This window comes from Bemisia tabaci, chromosome 5 (genome assembly GCF_918797505.1).
Source record: "Bemisia tabaci chromosome 5, PGI_BMITA_v3".
Taxonomy (NCBI): Eukaryota; Metazoa; Arthropoda; class Insecta; order Hemiptera; family Aleyrodidae; genus Bemisia; species Bemisia tabaci.
Genome location: NC_092797.1, coordinates 43011547 through 43019104, shown reverse-complemented (window position 1 = coordinate 43019104; position 7558 = coordinate 43011547). Strand labels below are relative to the sequence as shown.

Sequence of the window (7558 nt, the reverse complement as noted above, 5' to 3'; positions counted from 1 at the left end):
AATGAATAATTACATCTTTTGTAAGATTTTCGAATGGTGAGATAAAAGCGTACAAACTCCCGTGTAGTTCAAATCGCATGGCCGTCAAATTGAAGGAGCATTACATTTCACGACTACATATGGACCGCGTTTAGCAGAAATGAACCAAGCCACATCAGCTTTTGCCAAATTTAATCGGGCAATTCGAATTTTTACATTAAAACGATTGTACGGATTTGTGTGCAAATTTTAGTGAATTTTTTGCACAGTGCGAAGCAAATACCGTAAAGCGTTCAAAGGATTCCACACAAACATTCTCGTGTACAAAATTAAATTGCCCAGTTAAATTTGACAATAGATGATGTGGCTTGGTTCCTTTCTGCTAAACGCGGTTCATATTTGCCTGTTTATGACGGTTGAAAAACAACTTAATCAGCCAAAATTCACAACATAAAATAACAACTTAATTTGGGGAAAAGGCTGGAAAAAAAACAAAGGATAAACAAAAACCCTTCAAAACAAAACAAAAAAATTTAGAATATTAACACTTCCATTTCCAACCGGGAAAATAAAACGGTGACGAAATGAAACGGTATTACAATTTTATGACGGGTCTTCATAGTTCCTCTGGTTCACTTGTAGTCAAAATTAAGGGAAAGTTAAGAATAATTAAGAATTGAGAAAAGAGGTAGAGGAAAAAAACAGACGGTAAAAGGTCCGCAGAAATACGGAATCAGATAAGAGTGAAACAAATTATTTTTTAAAGCGCACAATCAGAGAGAGAAACTTGTAAGTTTTACAGTTGCGCACTTGCTTCATATTTCAGTTTATATGTGCAAATATCGATTGAAAAGAGCCTCATTCTACGAAATGATTATTATAAAGTAAACATATTATTGGATGAATTACAAAGGTAACTGAAATATGAAAATTATTACATCAAAAACCCACGTACGGTGCTAACCCCTGTATGAATTTTCTCCGTCGAAATGGACATAATAACTAATAAGGATAAACAGCATCACCTAGGCTCATTTCCATTATTCCCAGAAACTTTAAGGAAAGCCTAGAGATCTGAGACGGCCATAGCCATCAAAAAATACATTAACTAAATCAGATCAATAAGAGACTCAGAAGAGCGACTCAAAGCGCTCAGCCGGTCTCAAACCACAGCCTGGTGTATAGGCAATAATATCTACACGCCTATTTGATGCGCATGCTTTTCAATTGAAGGCAAATAAATAGTCTTAAGTCCAATGATATCGATACGACTTGAGATGGCTTCTGGTCACGTGGCTCAAGAAAAATTGACTTTAATGAAATTTTTAACCCAACTTTTAAATGATAGTTTAAAAAAATCTAAACTAAGGTGGCTTTATTGTGGCACAACTTAGTTATTTACACTATTATTTAGTATATAGTACTTTTTTGAACCTCACGGATTTAAAGCATGCCAAGTGCCACGAGAGCAAGAAAAAGAAATCAATGAAATAGTAGTTTATTTTGAAAACAATTTTTTTCTTTTTTTCTTTTTCCAATACAGAATCTAAAGAGTGGGTAGTATGTAAACAAAGTTCGAACTAGCCTTACTAAGACCCCAATTTTTTTCATTGAAAACTTCAATCATCTGAAACGACGCTTGGAATCTATGAGCTTAACCAGGAGCTTGATTGTTGAAATTTAAGTCGGCACAACAAGAATCGAAAATCGATATATCACACGGTGCAGATAGGGCCATGTCTTGTCTTAACTTGCTGACATAGCCAGTTAAAGTTCCAACAATCAGACTGCTGGACCTTTGGTTTCCCATATATATTAATCGGAATTGGTCCCTCTAATTTAATTTGTTTCCTCCGTCTACGCTTGTATGATGCAATAGTACGAGGAGTAACAAATAAACAATCTTCAGAAATATTATCAAATCAGCGGTAGTATTTGCATAGAATGGTCGAAAAAAAACCTCGATTGTCATTTCAATTGATGTGCATGTAAATTTTACAATGAATAATGAATCGTCAACTTAACCAGTAAGTAAAACAAATTGAACCTGCATTTTTCTCCTTTCGCCGTGCATAAACGGATTACCCGCAGAGCCATCTCCTGATGTAATGACCCACTCTGCGTGCTGAGAAGGAACACCGTATGAACATTCAAATGTTGCCAAATTTCCTCTTAGAAAACACTTATTCATGTAGAAAGTTATGAATATTTTTCCATGCGAATTTCACACTTTTTAGATCAAACCACGAAGAACATTCTCTGAAAAAATCGGAAGAAAAATATTCACAAACTGTCCTAAAAATTCGTTATTTATTGAGGGGAATTTGGCAACGTCCGATGGCTCATACGTCGTTCTTCCTTATACCGCGCACTGGCTTATCACAAAAATACGAGGTAATACGTTCTCACCGGATAGTATCCCGAGAAGAATTGATGCAACAACGATTAAAAATTAATCGGATGCAGTGAGCCTTTATTAGAATTCGATGACCGAGTTAAAGCTCGGCCGAGAGGCAGTATAAATATAGCCTCCGAGGATAACAAATCTCAGCGAAAATCTCCCGAATCTTTTTCGCGGGTCGAATAAATTTCGTTCGTGATGTAATATTTGCCCCGCGCAGTTGGCAATGTTGCGGCCATTTGAATATCTTATACTGACTTAGGTCCCTTAATCTCTCGGTTTCGGCAGCGGCTAAACGTTTTTGAAATCAGCCTGGCATATTAAACCGATTCTACAAAGCCACTGGCCTCAGATCATCGCTAATTGATCGGAAAGTTTCTCGAACCCTGCGAAAGAGAAATTGTTCGAGAGAGGTCTCGAAAACGGCCAGGATCATTTTTGTCGATTTGCATTTGACTGATGTTGATATTTGATATTCATATTCCGAGCTTTATTCCGAAAGTTTATGTGCGGTGATTCGTTCTTTGAGATAAATATTACGAAGGAAAGATATTGGGTGATTATCTAATTCATATTTTGTAAATATACTAACTGTAAAGATGCAAACATGCTAAGAGACTTTGTGACTCACCTAGAACACTATATTAACCGGTTGCATGACTCATTAATTTATTTTGTTTAATTTAAAAGATGAAAAGGGAAACAATTTTTTCAATCTTAAAAAACAGAGTCATACACCTACATAAGGAATTTTGAAAAAACACATATTTGTAATAGCTTAGGACTTTCAACATTTACCAGATCGGGACTGATCAAATAGCAGAAGACGAAGAGGAAGAGGAGGAAGGAGAAGGAGGAGGATGAAGAATAAGGGAGGGAAAAAGAGGGAGGAAATGAAAAGGATGGAAGAAAAGACAAGGAAGAACAAGAGATAGAAGAAGAATGAGAGCAGAGAAGACAGTAAAGAGAGGAGGATAAAGACATGCAGAGGAAAAGACAATTACTTTTGTTCCTCTTTTCTACTCTCCTTCTTATCACCTCCTCCTCCCCTTTTCATTCATTTCATAGGCGAATCTAGACGACTCGAACGGGGGGGGGGGGCGTATGAGAGGTCCGGGGCCTCCCCAGAAAATTTTTGAATTTTTGAAGTATCTAAAATGCAATTTGAGTCAATTCCGTCATGATTAACTGCCAAACGTAAGCGCCTTTCCTTTCTCTTTCCTATATTCCTTCCCCCTTTCTTTTCTTTTTCTCCCCCTCTTTTTCGGGCAAACGGGGGGGCGTGCGCCCCCTACGCCCCCTGGATCCGCTTGATTCTTTTTCATTGATTTATCATCTATCGTTTTCATGATTCTTCTTCTTTACCTCTTTCTTCTTCTCTTTGTCCTTCTTACCTGTAGTGCGTCCTCATGTGAGGAATATTAGGAGTCCTACGATCTGCGTCTGTCAGTTTCGGGAGAATCAGATCGTGAAACTTTAATATTTCCCTTGGCGTCCCAACAGCACACCGCGAATCAATTCTCTGGTGCCGTAACCAGAAAAAAGGAAGAAAAGGATAGAAAGCTCACGTTTTCTACGATGTGGGCACGGCGCCGAGTTTTTTCCTTATTCCTGGAGAACGAGGAAAAAGTTGTGCTGAATGGTCAGTGCAGCAAGCGAGGCAGTGCCCGCGTGCTAAGTGCACCGTGCATGCCCGATCTACGCAAGAGTGCGGTGGCGACAGCTATGTAATACTCTCATTTTTATCGCCGATTTAAACCGCGTTCAGGGAAGGATGATTATTGTTTAATTACAGATCGGAGAGAAAGCCGGTGACCACTGACCAGCAGCCAGTGACCACTCACATTCTGGGCATTGCTCCTATAGCTCTTGCGCCGCGCAAATGCCGTCTGTCGCCAATACTGGCTTTTAACGTTGTGCTGTGACACTTGTCGAGGCAGGCGACACATGTCGTTGGTTATGTCACCATTGTCACAATTTCTGTGATTTTTCACACACATCGCCTGTCTTCCTATGATGTTATAGAATCGATATGATAACGCAACTACATCTAAATGAGTATATGAAATGAAAAATTTACAGATTTTTTCTCCCTCGGTGAATTTTTTGGTATAGAAGCTATTGGGATAACGTTGAAAAGTAAAGGTGCTGATGAAACTTCTGTTTCACTCAACTTTCCACAAAATTTCACTTCAAAGCATCCAATGATAGGTAAATCTGGATATCCTCGTTGTTTTAAAAAGCTTAATCGTTATCCTTACTTATTATTGGGAAGAGGCTGATGAAAATGTTTGTATCTTTGAATATTGAGCTATCTAGTGCTCACAAAATGGAACAAGATAGGATGAAGTGTTTGATGCTTGAGTGGAAATTTATTTATCAGACAGGGCCGGATTAAGGGGGTGGCCACATGGGCCGCGGCCCATGGCGGCAAATCTATAGGGGGCGGCAAATTTATAGGGGGCGGCAAATTTTGCAATTTTTTTAAATGTAGGTATAAAAAAAATCGGATTTAGAAAAAAAAAATTACAAACGAGAAAAGGCAACAAAATCTCTACTTTTCTGAGAGTATAGTAATTTCTACTTTTATCGTCTTTCAGTGATACAAGAGACGGCACCTTTAATTAGTCGAGTTAAGAGAGAAACCAAACACGCAATTCGGCCTGGAACGGCACGACTTACCTAGAGAGAAATGATGAGGAGGACTTGAGATGAAACGGAGAAGCCCTCAGCGCGGGGATCGGCATGTAACACATATTAGCGCCTACAAGACTGCACGAATACTTCACGCATTGCATCAAACACAGTGCGGTCATTGCGGACAGCGTGAAACGGATAGTGTCTACAAGAATGCATGAATACCTCACGCATTGCGGCAAACGCAGTGCGGTCTGCGAGGCGCGGCGGCGGAAGTTAAAATCATTAATCCGCATTTATGTTTGTTCTTTCATATTTTTTTCATTCATTTCTTATGAATGGAAGGCCTTGTCCACACAGAAATAGGTTTACGAAACTTAACTTTCGCGCAAAGTTCCGTGAAATTTTGCTAGTAGTGTTGACAGGGCTTACCCAAAAAATGTGTTCAACACCAGTAGACGCGTCTTATGCGCCCCTCCCCCGCTGGCATGTTCATTTGATAGGTTTCATTGATGTTTCAAAACGAATGAGAAGGGGGTGGCAAAATACTAGCGACCCATGGGCGGCAAGTAGGTAAATCCGGCCCCGTTATCAGAGTGATTAATAATTTTCGACCATCTTTATCAGGAGCGTGTTGAGCTGTATTTTGAGGGGGAGAATGAGTTGGTAGTTGGAATTTACCAATGGTAGCAGGACATTTTCTCCTGCCAAAAATTCAAAATCGAGAAAATATACGTTTGATGGGAGAGAAGCCGTTGTCTTTGTCCTTCAGATTGAGTCATTTAAAGGAATACAACTTTAAACCTACTTTTCTCAAATCAAAATTGATGCGACTTAATATATCTCTATTAAGCGCGGTCCAATTTTAAGTGCGAAGAGGATTTTTGGGCGTCATATCGGAAAATATAAATTGTACTTCGCAATTGGCCGTTGCATTATTTGAAATAATTTGTTGTTTGATGTTTATCACTCAGATGATTTTGCTCATATATAAGATGATCAAATCCAAAAGGTTCAGTTCAAGGGAGAACACAACAACAAACACGACAGCAATACTGATGAAGCTTTTGAAACTTCAATCAAGGAGCTTTTACTCCTTACGCGAGTCATTACGAATCAATTCTTGTGTACAACTACGCTCCTCTCACCCAGGTAATAACTTTTTGCGTCAGTCATTCCTCTTTGTTCTCCATTTATCTGGTTTACGTTGATTAGTAATTTATTTTTTTACTACTCATAAAATGGTGAGTTATTGTAAGAAAAAAGTCGCAAGACTGTTAATTTTTTATTACACGAGTGCCTGTATTTGCTGCGCACAGATTGACTTTTCAATGTTCGAGGACCTTTCAGAGGAGAATGGATGAATTTCGAATGATCCGAATAACGTGGGATTTGCTCCAAAAATTCTGTTCGATTGATGAATGATTTATTCATTTGATGACTTTGAAAAAAAAAAAAAAAAAAAAAAAAAAAAAAAATTGAGAGGACATAAAACTTGGTGAATGGAAAACCGTGCTACGACGACTAATTAGAGTGAGTTGTCGTCAATAAATTGTTGTTTTCTTTGTACCTCATCAATTCTGGGTTGGAAATTCTTGCTAGTGAGAAATTTTCAAGTTTGTAAGAGGAAAATTCTGAAGATAAGACTGAATTTAAAAACAGATACTTGAAACAGAGAAAAAAATACACAGATGAAAGCGTTAGTTTGAGTTAAAATGTGATTCTATTTTATGGAATGCGTGGGACATAGCAGAGGAGCACAATTTTTTTTCGTTACAGCTTAAATTTCAATGCAATTCTTTTTAATTGGGAAATGCGGCAATCAGGTTTCAAAACTCGCCAAGATTGTCAGCTTCGGTAACTCCTCACATTTAACTCCTAAACTTCCGCTTTTTGAAAATATTCTAATCCTAATGATAGGTATTGAAATTACATGTAATAATGATGGGATTAACGTCTGATGCCCAGTGGTAAAACTGCCAAGCTGCAGATGACATGAGTCGGTCAGACAAATAACGAGAGCCAAAGTACTTACATCTAATCCTGTATGAAGCGGAACATTTTCCTATCGGATTACTGAGCAAAGTTTGCATGTAATTACGAGGAGGTTACCTCATCAAAGTTTCAAATTAAAGACGATTAAAGCCATGAAACTTTCTTACATCAATTCTATATAAATGTTATTAAATGCATGAAACACTCACAAAAATGGGTAACCAAGTCTAAAAAATTCCTAGATGCTTTGAGGCCCTGATATCCCCATTTCGGACTGGTTGAAATAAAACTGCATGGAAAAAGAAACGAAAGATTTTTACCGGTAATACCTCAGGTCTGGGGTTAACGAACATAACCTACTTCGAGACGCCTCAGCTTTTTCAGCGTGTAAATTTTTCAGTCTTAATTGGTTACTATTTTTTGGTGTTTTTTATTTTTGTGACATTATATGCAATTGCGATGTTTTTATAATGTAACATTGTTCATTAGATTTGGTCACAAAAAATCTAAATGCTCATTCACGAGGAAAACCTAAATCTATGAAGG

General features: G+C 38.0%; 1 protein-coding gene across 1 annotated transcript in view; it reads left to right on the top strand.

Annotated features, from left to right (window-relative positions):
• Nucleotides 1–6039: 6039 nt before the first annotated feature.
• The window catches only part of LOC109039181 (putative fatty acyl-CoA reductase CG5065), a 70060-nt gene continuing 68541 nt past the window's right edge, over nucleotides 6040–7558 (top strand). Inside the window, exon 1 of the mRNA XM_072300765.1 lies at nucleotides 6040–6169. The gene's annotated coding sequence lies outside the window, so the exon portion shown is untranslated. The remainder of the gene's footprint in view (nucleotides 6170–7558) is intronic.